This window comes from Lucilia sericata, unplaced genomic scaffold, assembly GCF_015586225.1.
Source record: "Lucilia sericata isolate MDLA Ls3-8-SP2 unplaced genomic scaffold, ASM1558622v1 Contig000350F_arrow, whole genome shotgun sequence".
In the NCBI taxonomy this organism is placed as follows: Eukaryota; Metazoa; Arthropoda; class Insecta; order Diptera; family Calliphoridae; genus Lucilia; species Lucilia sericata.
This window is the reverse complement of record NW_023994370.1, coordinates 274,087-289,898: the sequence shown is the minus strand read 5'-3', so window position 1 is coordinate 289,898 and position 15,812 is coordinate 274,087. Positions and strand designations below refer to the sequence as shown.

General features: G+C 29.7%; 1 protein-coding gene across 1 annotated transcript in view; it reads right to left on the bottom strand.

Moving 5' to 3' along the window:
- The window catches only part of LOC119603968 (transient receptor potential cation channel protein painless), a 37,754-nt gene extending 22,185 nt beyond the window's left edge, over positions 1–15,569 (bottom strand). The window contains exon 1 of the mRNA XM_037956273.1: positions 15,265–15,569. The gene's annotated coding sequence lies outside the window, so the exon portion shown is untranslated. The remainder of the gene's footprint in view (positions 1–15,264) is intronic.
- Positions 15,570–15,812: the final 243 nt, after the last annotated feature.

Below are 15,812 nucleotides of genomic sequence, written 5' to 3'. Positions count from 1 at the left end.
AAAATAGCTCCGTGATTGATTCTCTATGTTGATGTTAAAATATAAGGAACTAGGGCACAAATTATAGTTTTCGGTTTAAACTCATCAAATTGGCCAACAGTAACTATTTTATTCTGAGAATATTTAATCTTTTACTCAAAATTATTTCTTTATTAAAACGAATAATTGGAAAAAGAATATTCCGAGATATTGAAAAATAATAAAAACTTACTTTGCTTTTCATAAGAATCTGAAATTTTATTGAAATCTTTTATATTGTCACGTTAACAAGAAATTGTTTCCGTTTTTAATAAAATTGTTAGTTCAGCTCATTTTACCTCAAAATAATTTTTTTCAAAAGATGGTTGAGTGGAAGCTATTGAATGGCACAATGTAGTCCCATCTAGCAAAATGTGTAAAATGGTCTTTCAATTTTAAATAGACCAACAAAAGCGAGTAACAAATGGTCAAACTAATTACATACACACTTCCATGCAATGTACATTAATCCAGCCCATTGTCTTTGGGATAATCAAACCTTCAACGCGCTACTGATTTTAGTACAAATTTACACTCATCACGAAAGCAAACTTTTTTTAAGGTTAGGTCTAATAAACAGATATTGAAAGACATGCTCGTCGTAATATGGGTAAAATGACACTGTGTAACATTAATATTGTGGCCTTTTTGTTTTTCGTTTTTTTTTTTTTTCGTAAAACCAATAACAACAATGTGTCACCGGATACCAAGTTGACAACATTTATGGTAACAAAAACAAAAATGAAACTGAATTTTTTAAACAAAGTTAAAACAATATAACAGAAATAATTATTACATTTAAAAACGTAAAAAAAGTTAAAAAAAAGTTTTTTGTTACGTATTTCTAGTAATTTGATGTTACACATTTTTCACGTATTTTATCTTCATCTCTTTATTTATATTATTTTAAACAAAATCTTTTCAAAAGAATTGTATCATTTTTATACGCTACATTGGAGTTGGTTGGTAGTTCTACTACAGAAACATATTTGTAACGCTCAATGTGAATAATTCAAATACACACATATGTATGTATATATGTACTATTTTACTCAAAATCACCTTTGAACAGATCTGCAGCAAAACTTTCAGAAATCAGTTCTCTATTCGTCATATAAATCGTATTCCCAATAATAAATCTGACTTTGACAAATTGTTGCTATCTTTTTTCTTGATGTCAAAATAGCTCCAGCTTTAATGATCGGTACAGTAATAAATTTAGTTATAGGTAATATCCGTTATTAAAGAATACTTCCCCGTTTTCTCTCTTACCATTGAGCTTTATTTACTGTTAGGTTTTTGAGAATGTCGAATATTATCGACTTTAATTTCACATTTGCTTTATTCCAATTATGGGAATATTTATGTCAAATAGAAGGTCACTTGTGTTGTGATTTTTCTTTGTCAAAACATTAAATGGTCGAAAAATATTCTCACATTTTAAGTTTAAGGTTAAAAAAACTTTGAGGAAACTGAAACATCCCACCAAACTAATTAGTTTAATTATAATATTTTTGAAGGTGTTTGGAAGTAAAGATTTGGCGATTTTTTCCAGAAGGTCAAAAAGCAAAAAATATTTCCAACTAAACTAGAATTGAGCCAGAACTAAATTAGAACTGAACTAGAACTGAACTAGAACACTGAACTAGAACTGAACTAGAACTGAACTAGAACTGAACTAGAACTGAACTAGAACTGAACTAGAACTGAACTAGAACTGAACTAGAACTGAACTAGAACTGAACTAGAACTGAACTAGAACTGAACTAGAACTGAACTAGAACTGAACTAGAACTGAACTAGAACTGAACTAGAACTGAACTAGAACTAAACTAGAACAAAACTAGAACTGAACTAGAACTGGACTAGAACTGAACTAGAACTGAACTAGAACTGAACTAGAACTGAACTAGAACTAGAACTGAACTAGAACTAGAACTGAACTAGAACTGAACTAGAACTGAACTAGAACTGAACTAGAACTGAACTAGAACTGAACTAGAACTAAACTAGAACTAAACTAGAACTGAACTAGAACTGAACTAGAACTGAACTAGAACTGAACTAGAACTGAACTAGAACTAAACTAGAACTGAACTAGAACTAAACTTGGACCAAAACTAGAATTGAACTAGAACTGAACTGGAACAAAGGTTTATAACTCAAATTTTCATACAAAATTTCATTTATAAACCTTTGATGATGGATTATGAATAAGGCAGATACTGCTACATATTTGTTTTATACAATTTTTTATCTATATTCTCTTTTTCACAATTTCCTTAATGATTGCCATTAATGTTAAAAATAGTATCTTCATATCTATGCTCTTATTTAGAATAGTTATTATAGAAAAGCTCATTTACAACAAAAATGCTATAACTCTAAATTGGCCATTTCTTGGACTGAATTTTATATTCCCATAACTTGTTAAAGATTACTTATTTAGGAAATCGTAAAATTTCCAAAAAATTCAAAATAGTTTTTTTCGAGACGTTGTTTATTTAAGTTATATTGTTCTGATGGTAAATGATCTTAATAATATTTATTAGTAAGATTTTATCGTTTTATTAACAATGTCAATAAAATATGTAGTTTTTATTATAGTTTTGTACGTGATAGATAATATTAATAAGCATAAGTTTAATATGTTTCTATTATTAGAAATAAATTTAAAATTCCCACGCTTATTTATAGAATTGAGTTCTTTATATCAATTTGTATAGTAATTCTTAAAATAAAACCAGTATTTTATGAAAAGTGTTGTTTAATCTTAAAATAGTATTTTAACATTATCTGCTTAAAACTTAAAGAAGATTTTTAAATAGAAAACTAAAAAGTTTTGCAAATTCTTAATGAAATTTATTAGGAAAAAGGTGATTTGCCATAATTAATATTTGGAATCACTTACTTTGTAATATGGGTAACAACATTCAATTCTCTTAGATTATCCCCTAGGGAAGCTAAGGTATTAGAGACTTAGACTTTAGGCTTAATGATATCCTCAGATTTCTTACAGCTACGGGCTGGATCTAATACTACAAATACAACATCTGATGAGTGGAGTGGTTCGGTCAAAACGGAGTCTCTTTGATTCTACTAGACAGTTCGCGCGTAGTGAACTACCACGTAAAACAACCATTAGAGACCGAACTAAAGTCTGAAGAGAATCGAACTCATTATCCCTCGATTCATAGAACTTGCATGCTACCAACTAGTCTATCGAAGAACCCAACTAATAAAATGTATTTCCAGATTGAAATGAAAACTGCAGTTGACAGTTGATTTAAATTTCAATTGAAAAATACATTAGAAACCACATTATTCAAATTACTAATTGCATTTGCATATTTGTACGCAAATTTTGTATATGAAAAGTTGTATTTATTGTGAACAAATCATTAGTTATTTGTAATTTAAGATATTTGACTTGGAGGTTAAATTCAACATATTTACAAGTACCCATGGAAAGGTATTTGTAAAGCAAACACACCTAAACATAACCAGACGTATATATATAAGAGAATGAACTTTGTATGGAAATATGTGTAATACTGCGGTTTAGGAATAATTAACCGCAAAAATGTATTTAAATACATTTCTTCAAATACCAGATTTAGCTGATAATCATAAAAAAAGCGATTTTGTAAAGGGGGAAAATAAACAAATTAGCTTGAATTGTAAAAAAAGGTTTCAAGTGTTTTTATCTTCCCCACAAGTACATACTCATACATTATAATGATTTCAAAGCTTTAAATAAACAATTTTAAATATTTTATTTAATAAAACTGAAAAGAAGAATGATGGTAACAAAAGCAATCTATAAATATTTAAATGCAAATTATAGAGGAAAAGTAAACAACTGTTCAGCAGTATGAGGGCATAAGCATTATAAACATGCGTTACTACTAAAACAAAAATCACTCACTTATAAGTTCATTAACTTATGTAGAACCATATCGATAATGTATAACCGTTTCTATTATTAGTTATTAAAACTATTAAAGATTTTTTCTTGTTTTAATTTCTGAAAACATCTTTTGAACCTTTATTGTTCGTAAAAGTCCACCTTAAATTAATTGTGTAAATATTTCGGTTAATTATGATACAAAACACCTTGATTGTACAAGACAAGAACAAGCAACCTACTCTGGTTAATTGCTTATAATACTTGAGGCGAAAAAAAAAATACCACTCATTGTTATTGATTGGTTACAATAAAATCATGACAGATTACATGAAATCCATATAAATTAAATTTGTATACATATTATTAGGGTGTCCGGAATCTAATTGAGTTTTAATAAGTTCAGTTCTAGTTCGGTTCTAGTTCAGTTCTAGTTCAGTTCTAGTTCAGTTCTAGTTCAGTTCTTGTTCAGTTCTAGTTCAGTTCTAGTTCAGTTCTAGTTCAGTTCTAGTTCAGTTCTAGTTCAGTTCTAGTTCAGTTCTAGTTCAGTTCTAGTTCAGTTCTAGTTCAGTTCTAGTTCAGTTCTAGTTCAGTTCTAGTTCAGTTCTAGTTCAGTTCTAGTTCAGTTCTAGTTCAGTTCTAGTTCAGTTCTAGTTCAGTTCTAGTTCAGTTCTAGTTCAGTTCTAGTTCAGTTCTAGTTCAGTTCTAGTTCAGTTCTAGTTCAGTTCTAGTTCAGTTCTAGTTCAGTTCTAGTTCAGTTCTAGTTCAGTTCTAGTTCAGTCTGTTCAGTTCTAGTTCAGTTCTAGTTCAGTTCTAGGTTCAGTTCTAGTTCAGTTCTAGTTCAGTTCTAGTCAGTTCTAGTTCAGTTCTAGTTCAGTTCTAGTTCAGTTCTAGTTCAGTTCTAGTTCAGTTCTAGTTCAGTTCTAGTTCAGTTCTAGTTCAGTTCTAGTTCAGTCTAGTTCAGTTCTAGTTCAGTTCTAGTCAGTAGTTTAAGTTCAGTTCTAGTTCTAGTAGTTCTAGTTCAGTTCTAGTTCAGTTCTAGTTCAGTTCTAGTTCAGTTCTAGTTCAGTAGTCTAGTTCAGTTCTAGTTCAGTTCTAGTTCAGTTCTAGTTCAGTTCTAGTTTCAGTTCTAGTTCAGTTCTAGTTCAGTCTAGTTAGTTCTAGTTCAGTTCTAGTTCAGTTCTAGTTCAGTTCTAGTTCAGTTCTAGTTCAGTTTCTGTTCAGTTCTAGTTCAGTTCTAGTTCAGTTCTAGTTCAGTTCTAGTTTCTAGTTCTAGTTCTAGTTTCTAGTTTCTAGTTCAGTCTAGTTGCAGTTCTAGTTCAGTTCGAGTTCAGTTCTAGTTCAGTTCTAGCTTCAGTTCTAGTTCAGTTCTAGTTTCAGTTCTAGTTCAGTTCTAGTTCAGTTCTAGTTCAGTTCTAGTTCAGTTCGAGTTCTAGTTCAGTTCTATGTTCGGTTCGAGTTCTAGTTAGGTTCGAGTTCTAGTTCAGTTCTAGTTCAGTTCTAGTTCAGTTTCTAGTTCAGTTCTAGTTCGGTTCTATTCTGTTTTTGTTTTTGTTTTGTTTTGTTCTATTATAGTTCTAATAACACCCAAAATTAAGTCCCAATTTAACCATAGAGGCCACTGTTATAGTAAACTTTAGAATATACATATGTTTGTGATGAGCATTTGTTATCCCAGGTAAACAATATTTTTCGTTAAACAAAATTTATACCTTCCTAAAGAACAATCATCTCTATTGACATATAAGTACAACAACATGTAAATTGTCTAATGAATGAAAACCGTTGTCATCCAATTGAAAAAAAAAAACTTGAACTGGGAAGGTATGTTCTCTGAAATCGTGTCAAAATAAACATATACCACACACATCACTATAAACAGAAAAAAAACATTTTTATAGACTTAATTGTTAATACGTGTTGTAAAAAAATCAAATAATAAAAAGCAAAAAAAAAAAAAACTTGAATCATGATTATTACGAAATTCATTGTCTACTACTAAATTTAATGTTTACTTTGCAGGAAAACGTACTTAAACTCAATCTAATACTTTTGTTTTTTTTTTTATCTAACATTTATGTGAGTACTTAGTGCTTATTTTTTCTCGGACATGACATCTGTGTTATTTATATATAAAAATCAAGATTTCTTTTATATCATGTTAATTTGTTATATCTGGTTTTAGGTTTTTTTTCATTAAGTATTTTGTATTGTTGTTTTAGTTGTCTTTAATTTGTTTGCAGTCTTATCATATTGTTGTTTATAGAGTCAGTAAAATAAAATTCTCTTAAGTGTTCAATAATGCAAATCACTTGAAAAACATAAGAAATGAATAAATATTTGCTTATTTATTGGTTTTCTTTTACTTTTATCTTTTGGCCACTTTATCAAAATAAATATGATTGAATGAGGCAATTAAGTTTAAAGTTAATTGAAGAGAATTTAAAAAATATATATATTTATTTATATACAATTATGATTTTGAATTCTGAATGTAGTTGTGTTGAATTATAAAGCGTTACCTGTGTGTGTATACAAGAAACTTATGAGTGCTTGGACTATACTTAAATGTGGCAAATTAGGGTTCTCAGTAAATTGCACCATAAGGGAATTAAGATCGGTCGGAACCTGGTTATTATTGTAAAATAATTTTTTAACGTTAATCTTATACCGGAGCTGCGTTCAAATATGGACTGGGTTTTGAAGTATTTTAAGAAATTATTATTTTGGAATACAAATTAATTTTTGCTTGCCTTAGATAAGAACTGAATATGAATGTTTATTTTATTTAAATAGTTGTTTATTTTTTTTTAAATTTTAAACACTAAAAATTCATAAACTAAAATGACAATCAATAGAAATTTGTAAAATAAACATTAGGGTGGAGCGTATTTATTTGTCTTGTAAAAGAAGTCGCAATTTCCATATCGGAAGTTGTTGACAAGCGACCATGAACAAATAGACTTAATTAGATTCAGCTGTAAGGCATCTGTCAGTCTTGTTGAACAATGTTAGGGGAAAACCCTTATATAGAGATCTATGAAAGGAATTATCGTCCGATGTTCAGAAACTCACTTAACTTAGAACAACATCAATCTCAAGGTATTTGGTTCTAATTTTGATGTAATCCTGTTAATGATAAAGAAATTGTTACATAGTTGGACTGCCCCCTTCGCATACTCTACATTTGTCTGACCAATTTTGTATAGCTTTACCCGTAATCCTGTGTGTTTACTTAGAAAATGTACCATAATACTAATCTCGAACTTGTTCATTCTGATGAGGCTTCTTGTCCTCCTCACATTAAGAACACCGTACCATTCTTTTAAGAGGCCCTACGGGATTCACTCGCCTTCGTTTTTATAACTTCCATCTTCCTTATATGTAAACAAACTATAGTTTATGAAGTCGTTGAAACTATGTCGGTTCGTCCGTCTGTCTGTATGTATTCCCCCCGGGGGCATGTTACCTTGGTGAAATCTACATTTTGGTGTGATTGCAATAACCCGGGGAAAATAGGTGCTACCAATAACTCTAGTCTGCCGGGACTATAAACTGGAGATGATCAGATATGTATATCCTTAGCCTTTCCTTGAAATGATTTGACATACATATATAATCTGGCAATACGGGTGGCCAGTTGCCCGCATGACTTATCCTGGCTGGTCAGTTGGTTGAGATTCCTTCGGAACACGGCTGTGGTTTAAACTCAAATTCGCGGGAAAAGAATGTTGGTTTAAGGACTGATTATCCTATGCCATATATGTCTGGATTCTCTCTCCGGTGCTGTTGCCATTTCAACAGATGTCACTGGGTGATATGACAGAGAAGCTTATGCTGGATTCCTAAAAACGTTGAGTACCACTTACTCTTCGCATAGTAGGGCGCCAGTATATGTAGGTTGGGGATTTTCAGGTTGACACTTGCTAGTTGCCTGTCATTCCGTGGATCGTTCTTTATGATTTGAAAATGGAACTGTTCAAAATTGGTGAACGATCACCAATTCTCCTCTGCCTAACAGGAGACTAGCACTGATTTAGTAGACCTTTTACTTCAGAGAAGTTTTCGGCGATGTTGCCATCTCAACAGGATGCATATTATATCATGCTACGTGACTTATGGTTGAGTCCTGCCACTCAACTTGTCGGGGTAATTATTAGGTTCGAATTGACTTTGGAAATTCCTAAATCCTTTGTCACATGATCGGACATACAGCGGGATCCTGATTTATTGGCTGCTGTTGCCGAATCAAAAGGGCCATCTTAGTAGTGTGGTTGAGCGGGCTTTAAAAGGTTAAGGAATACACTGGAATGGGTCATTAGTTGATGGAGATTGTATTTTATATAATCCAATCATTCATGACATCACCTTCTGGTTACCGGAAGATTGATTTCAAATGATGTTGGGGTTGTTGTTGTTGTAACAGTTCGACGGTGGCCAATAGTTCTTTCTAGGGGAAAAAACTTTAGGTGAATACTGGATGGATGGATGTTGGGGTTGTCTTCCCTTCTATTGACTTTAGACCAGTGATTGTTTTTTACTTGTAGGGGTTTGCATTGGGATTGATACCATGCTGCCTGTCATTCCGCAACGGGGCTACTATGGCAAGAGATTATATAGCTCGACTTATTCAGCAAAGTGCTGAAATTGCCACCTGAGTTCTTCATAGAAGGATTCAGGGTTGCGTGGTAGACCGTCTCAAGTCTAACCAGTGGATGAAAAAGACCACCGTGAAATGAGGCCATTAAGGACATCTTGTCTGTATGTATGTTAAAATCAATTTTCTGAAACCCCAATATCGTCGGGATTCAAATCTTCAATAATTCTATTAGACATGCTGTCTGATCTTTAATAACGGAGATATGAGTAAAATAAACTTATGATTTCTCCAAAATTTTGAATAGATTCTGATGCTAGATGTATAGGTAATATAAAGTCAATATGTATATCAAATGGAAGATATTAGAAAGAACTATCTTTTGATATACATTGCGGAAATGAGTTACTAAGTATTAATTTAAGTCTTAACTAATTTAGAATATTATTATAGAAATCATTCAAAATTGAATTTGAAAAAACAAGTTGTATTGGATCTACCCTAATAGAAATTTTCCATAATTTTTATTAACTTTTTCAATATATCCATACGCTACTATTGAAAAACACATACACACACACATAATCAATATTTAAACTAAACAATATGTTTTATATCTCTTTTATTTTGCTGAGTATATTAATTTCTTGTTTTTTTTAATGCAGACAACATAAAGAAGATATTAAAAATCTTTAAGATTTCCGAAGTAAACATTGAAATCGAAAAGATAAACAAATTTTTAAAATTTCATTAAACAAGTGCGAACAGAAGTAAAGTTGTTGTTTTTTTCAGCTTTGTGTTAAAATAAACAAAAATCGGTTACTACAAATAAGTCGAAAAGATAGACACATAATAGCAACCATAGAGTAAATAATAAATTTACACCTACATGGAACCGGGTATGAGGAATGCAGGCAAAAAAAGCTAAAAAAAAACTTAATAAAATAATTAACAATAAAAAATCTACAAATAAACAAAGGAGGAGGTTAAACAAATACAATGTTGTACCTGGATATATAAAATTTTCTTGGAATTTCAGATATGGATATATAATTTCACGTATGTGTATAAGTATATCAATTACTTCTCGAATATTTTTGTTAAAATACTCATACTTTCCATGCGTGTAAATGGCTCTTTATTAGACAAGTGCTAACAGAAGTCAAATATTTTCATATTAAGACATTAAAGAAGTTATAAACAAATTCTATTAAATAAACTGTGAACATTATTTAAACATAATGTTTGAACTACCTGCTAATGTGTGAGCTTTTTTCATGTGCTTTCTTATACTTTGAAATTATTTCTCAGATATATACGCATGTATTTGTATGATCATACATGTAGATCATTTTGAAATACATACATTTGGATTGATGTGGTAGGTGTACTGGGAACGAACGACCAATAGCAAAATAGATTTTGAGAGTTTTTGTTTAATATTTTTCTCTTCTACATATCAACTATTGGAGTAGAGAAAATATTCTTTATAAATAATGTAGATCAGTATAAGAACTGCTGATCGTTATTGAGAATGATTGAGTGAACATTAGATAATGAAAAATCAGTTGTAGTGGACCTTTTTATAAACGATCATTAGTACAATTTCCATTAGATGTCTTCAATTATGGATCGATATAGTTATATTGGGTTTTTCATTAAGATCGATATATGTTGTTTTCTATACCTCTCGAATAGGAGTGAAGTGGGCCGCGCAATTCTTTAACATTTTGAAACGGAGTGCTAACGCTTCAATAGCTTTTAATTAATCAAATGGTTTGGTCGGACATATCATTTTAGATTTCTTTGAACACGTTACATCTGAACTAAAGAATAAACTATAGTCTTAACTATAGTATAGAATAGATTATAGTATAGAATAGATTGTCCAGACAATATAATATACTTCTGTCTAAACTATTAAATAGACTACAGTCTGGACTATAGAATAGACCATAGTCTGAACAATATAATAGATTTCAGTCTATTCTATATACTTGATTGCAGTTTGGACTACAGAAAAGACTTTAGTCTGAACCATAAAACAGACTTTAGTCTGAAATATAACATGCACTATAGTCTGATCTGTAGTCCAGACTAAAGTCTTGCATCGCTTTTAATAGGCTATAGACTAGGTTACAGTCGATTGCAGTTTGGACTATAGAAAAGACTTTAGTCTGAACTATAGTATAGACTTTAGTCTGCACCGTAAAACTAACTTTAATCTGAACTATAACATGCTCTATAGTCCGATCTATAGTCCACACTAAAGTCTTGCATAGCTTTAATAGGCTATAGACTAGGTCACAGTCGCGAATATATAATATACTTTAGTCAAAACTATAGAATAAACTATAGTCTAATCTATAGTCCAGATTAAAGTTTTACATCGCTCTTAATAGAGTATAGTCTGGACTATAGAATATACTATAGTCTTAACTATATACTTCAGTCTCAAGTATAGTCTGGACTATAGAATAAACTATAGTCTGAACGATATATATATAACATATTTCATTCTGGACTATATACTATGTAGATTGCAGTTTGAATTATAGAATAGACTTTAGTATGAACTATAGAATACCTAAGGCCGGTTTTTTAGAAGTCTAAAATTTGGCAAACACTTTTTCTAATAACATTCAGAACGGGTGGGAAAAAAGGAAACATTATAACACGACCTGTAAAAGACTTTGAATCAATATATATGAAAGCTATAAATCACAACTTCGGATCAGTCACCCTGCACTACTGGGTAGATACAGTTTCAAACTCACAAACAATATTAAACTACAAACTTAAACAATAAAAAAAAGCTTTCATTACTCAATATGACTCAATTCTATGGATTAATAAAAGTATAAAGTCAGCAAAAAATTAGCAACAAATATAATTTATATGAATAAGTATACATTTAAGTAAACAAGTATGAGCATAGTTGTATATAGATACATTAGACTGCACCAAATTAATATATAAGAAAAATAATTGTAAAAACAGGGCAAACGGCCATCAGGATGTAAACAAATTTCTTCAAAAAAGAAGCTTAAATTTATATCTTGATCACTTACTATGAGAAAATATGCAATTATTTTTTGACACTTATTTTTGCAGCTGTCTAATGTACATAGAGTACAAATTGCAAAAAAAAATAATAATGACAATTCAACACAAACATAAAAAAAGATCGAAAATAAATAAAACAAATTCATACACACATTTATGCCGGATTTTGTTGTTATTTGTTTGTTTTTTTTTTTTTTTTTGGGAGGAGTCCACATTTACAAACAAAAATCATATGAATATAAATATTTTATAGTCGATATAAACAAGCAACAACAATAACAAAAGATTTAAATAAATAAAAAAAGCAAAAAATTGCGAGAAAAGAAAAAAATGGTTGCAATTAGTAATAAATATTAAAAAACACAAACTGATTAAAAGAAATAATAATGAAGAAAAAAAAAGTAACTTAAGTATTCATAACAAATATTAAAAGGAAACACAAATAATTGCGAAAAAATTAAAATGTATGCAACCAGTGACAAATAAATAATTTGAGTAATAATAAGTTATTTTGATGAATAAATAATCGGAAGACCTCTTTACCAAAGAAAGGCAAGGTGAAGGAGTCTTTTCTGGGAAACAATGTTTATGTAGTGAAACACAGGAGACGTAGGAGTGTCCAACAGGCATGATGTAATCTAACTAACTAACTAACTAACTAACTAACTAACTAACTAACTAACTAACTAACTAACTAACTAACTAACTACTAACTAACTAACTAACTAACTAACTAACTAACTAACTAACTAACTAACTAACTAACTAACTAACTAACTAACTAACTAACTAACTAACTAACTAACTAACTAACTAACTAACTAACTAACTAACTAACTAACTAACTAACTAACTACTAACTAACTAACTAACTAACTAACTAACTAACTAACTAACTAACTAACTAACTAACTAACTAACTAACTAACTAACTAACTACTAACTAACTAACTAACTAACTAACTAACTAACTAACTAACTAACTAACTAACTAACTAACTAACTAACTAACTAACTAACTAACTAACTAACTAACTAACTAACTACTAACTAACTAACTAACTAACTAACTAACTAACTAACTAACTAACTAACTAACTAACTAACTAACTAACTAACTAACTAACTAACTAACTAACTAACTAACTAACTAACTAACTAACTAACTAACTAACTAACTAACTAACTAACTAACTAACTAACTAACTAACTAACTAACTAACTAACTAACTAACTAACTAACTAACTAACTAACTAACTAACTAACTAACTAACTAACTAACTACTAACTAACTAACTAACTAACTAACTAACTAACTAACTAACTAACTAACTAACTAACTAACTAACTAACTAACTAACTAACTAACTAACTAACTAACTAACTAACTAACTAACTAACTAACTAACTAACTAACTAACTAACTAACTAACTAACTAACTAACTACCTAACTAACTAACTAACTAACTAACTAACTAACTAACTAAACTACTACAAATGGACAAAATTAGCAGTTTAGGCCGCATTTGATTGGATTTTTGCTTCGAGCGTGATTTTAAATAGATGTTTGGAGAATGGACTCTAAACTGAGTTTAAGTCAGGGATTGATAGATGAAGTGAGAGACATGACAGCCTCCGCAGAAGTCATTTCTAGAAAATATTCAATATTTTGGCGAGAAGCCCTCCCTGCAATTTTGTTCCGTAGTTGAACTCAGGTAGATGTAATAAGACTTGTGATCGTACTAGTTTGTGCATCACACGATCTTCGCCATTCTTTGGATTATTTCGGTTGATCATCTGTATTACGCATACTCGTGGAGTTTATTGCAGATCGAGCGTTTGCGGCTGGATAAAGGTAAGTTTTCTTCTCTTGCTTTGTGAAGTATCAATTATCGCAAGAGAATACGCAATGAAATTGCCAGGTATCTGTTGATGACCTGGAATTAAGTATAGTCTTACTGTGGAATATTCAAGGACCTGGATTGATGTATAAACACCATCTATAGAGTATGTATACTTTATACCATTTTTTAGCGGATAGTTCATTCTGCTGCATTGGTCGGGATGTTTAAAAGAAATTTTTATTCCATCCTTTGAATTAAAGGAGGATTAACACTATCTTATCTGAATTGTGTAGGATCAACACGGAGATCGTAAAAATATTAATAAATATTAAAATAACCGTATAACTATATAGCCGTTATTTGCTTTATTTATAATCTTTAAAATATTAGAATTGACTCAATTATAAACCAAATTTAAAGTTTAAACATTAAATATTAAAATATTCACTTAGTATCTTTTCGGCATAGTACTTCCCGTTTAATAGCAGTATTACTATAAAATATTTATTTGCTATTTATAACTTTATTTAGATGTTTATATAGATATTTATGTAATTTATTTACAATAGAATAATTATAAAAAAATAACAAATACATGAAAAATAACAACAATTACAGAAATTTCAAAAAAAAAAAAGAAAACTCAGACGTGACACTACCCAAAATAGAGTGACCATAAAAAGTATTTAAACAAAATGATAATTTAATTGAGAACCTAAATAGGAACCGACGACTAGTCTGCAGACATTTTGGTAAAAATGGTTAAACAACATTTCTCTATGGAATATTAAAAAACAACTAGTGTTAGAGTTGTTTGTACATTTACAGAAAAAATAAGTGTTTTTTAAATCGCCCCCTCATTATAATTTAATTTTTTTAAAAACTAAAAGCAGGGGTTGGCTTAAGGAGAAAGACTTTTAATATGTAATGGTCTACTGGTTGCTATATATGTATATATGTGCTAAATTAGTTGTTTTTGTAGAGATTTTTTTTCAAACTTGTGATAATTGCTGTGGTACTCTATTGCCTAATGTAGCTGATCACTGATCTAGACTGGAAAGTTAAATGTAGCGCTTATAGGGAAAATCAACCACATGTTGGAAGAATGTTTTAGTCATTGTTTTTAGTTTTTGTTTTTGTATCAGATTTTATATTTTAATATGGTTTTGGATGATGCTGGTTTGCTGGTGATGTGATCGATGATCGCCTCTACGTAAACGTCATTTATTTATACATATATATGTCAAAGTTGAAATGACGTCATATTTTTTTCTTATTTAATTAAAGTTGTTTCTTTATTTTAAGTATAAAGTACTTAGAAAAAAAAAACTAACAAATTGCAGAAATTACTTATGATTCATAATTAAATTTATTGTTAAATTTTAACACTTGATTAATTAAAAAATTTTTGTTTATTTCATCTTTTTATGAAAGTTTTTTTGTTGATGGTAATTTTTAAAATTTTTAATATTGGACAAAAAAATGATTAATTAGCCTGAAGTGTTTTTGTCTAAACTTTTAAAATTTGTTTTTGAAATAGAAACACTGACGGTTGCACTTTTTTTTATAACTGACAATTTGAAACATGTTTTATTGTAAATGCTGTTTTGCTGATCTTTTTTTTACTGCAAAAAAAAAAAACTTGTTTTTGCTCAAGTCGTGATTTAGTTTTGAACTTATGTTTGAAAAACTTTAAGCTAAAATCCACATTTTCTTATAAAAATGTTATCACAATTATTTTAATAATTTAGTTCTTTTTTATAGAAAATAATTAAAAATAATAATTTGTTAAAAAATGACCCAATTTACAATAGCAAAATTACCACATACTTTTTTAACGTATTTGCTTAATTGAAGTCACTAAATTGCATTTATTTGTATCATTTATTTAAAATTTTGCGCTTCATAAAAAAAATTATTCATTAAATTCAATTACAACGACCACTTGTCTTTATATTCGTACTATTTTGTGCACACACTTGTATTATGTACTTTTTTTTCCTCTTCCTCTTAAGCGCGTTTTAATTTTCCATTTAAACACTTAAACTGTCAGTTTATTTTCTTAATTTTTTTCCCTCGAAATGTTCGTTACGCGCTATACAACGATCTGCTTTACACCGACTCAGTAATCAAACTAAATGGTCAAACGAAACGAAGATCATTTGCTACTCTATGTATGTATCCATTTCCCATTTTACCCCTCTTTGTGGTAGTGAATTTTATGGAATACAATCAGAGATGGTTAGTTGGGGGGTTTTTTGTTTTGAAAGTACTATTTTGTGTTTTGTGCTAAAAAGTACGGGTTTACAATATACTATTCTTTCTTTGGCTTCAATCGTATACAAAGTTTAGCTTTAATCTGAAAACTCTTTGGCTGA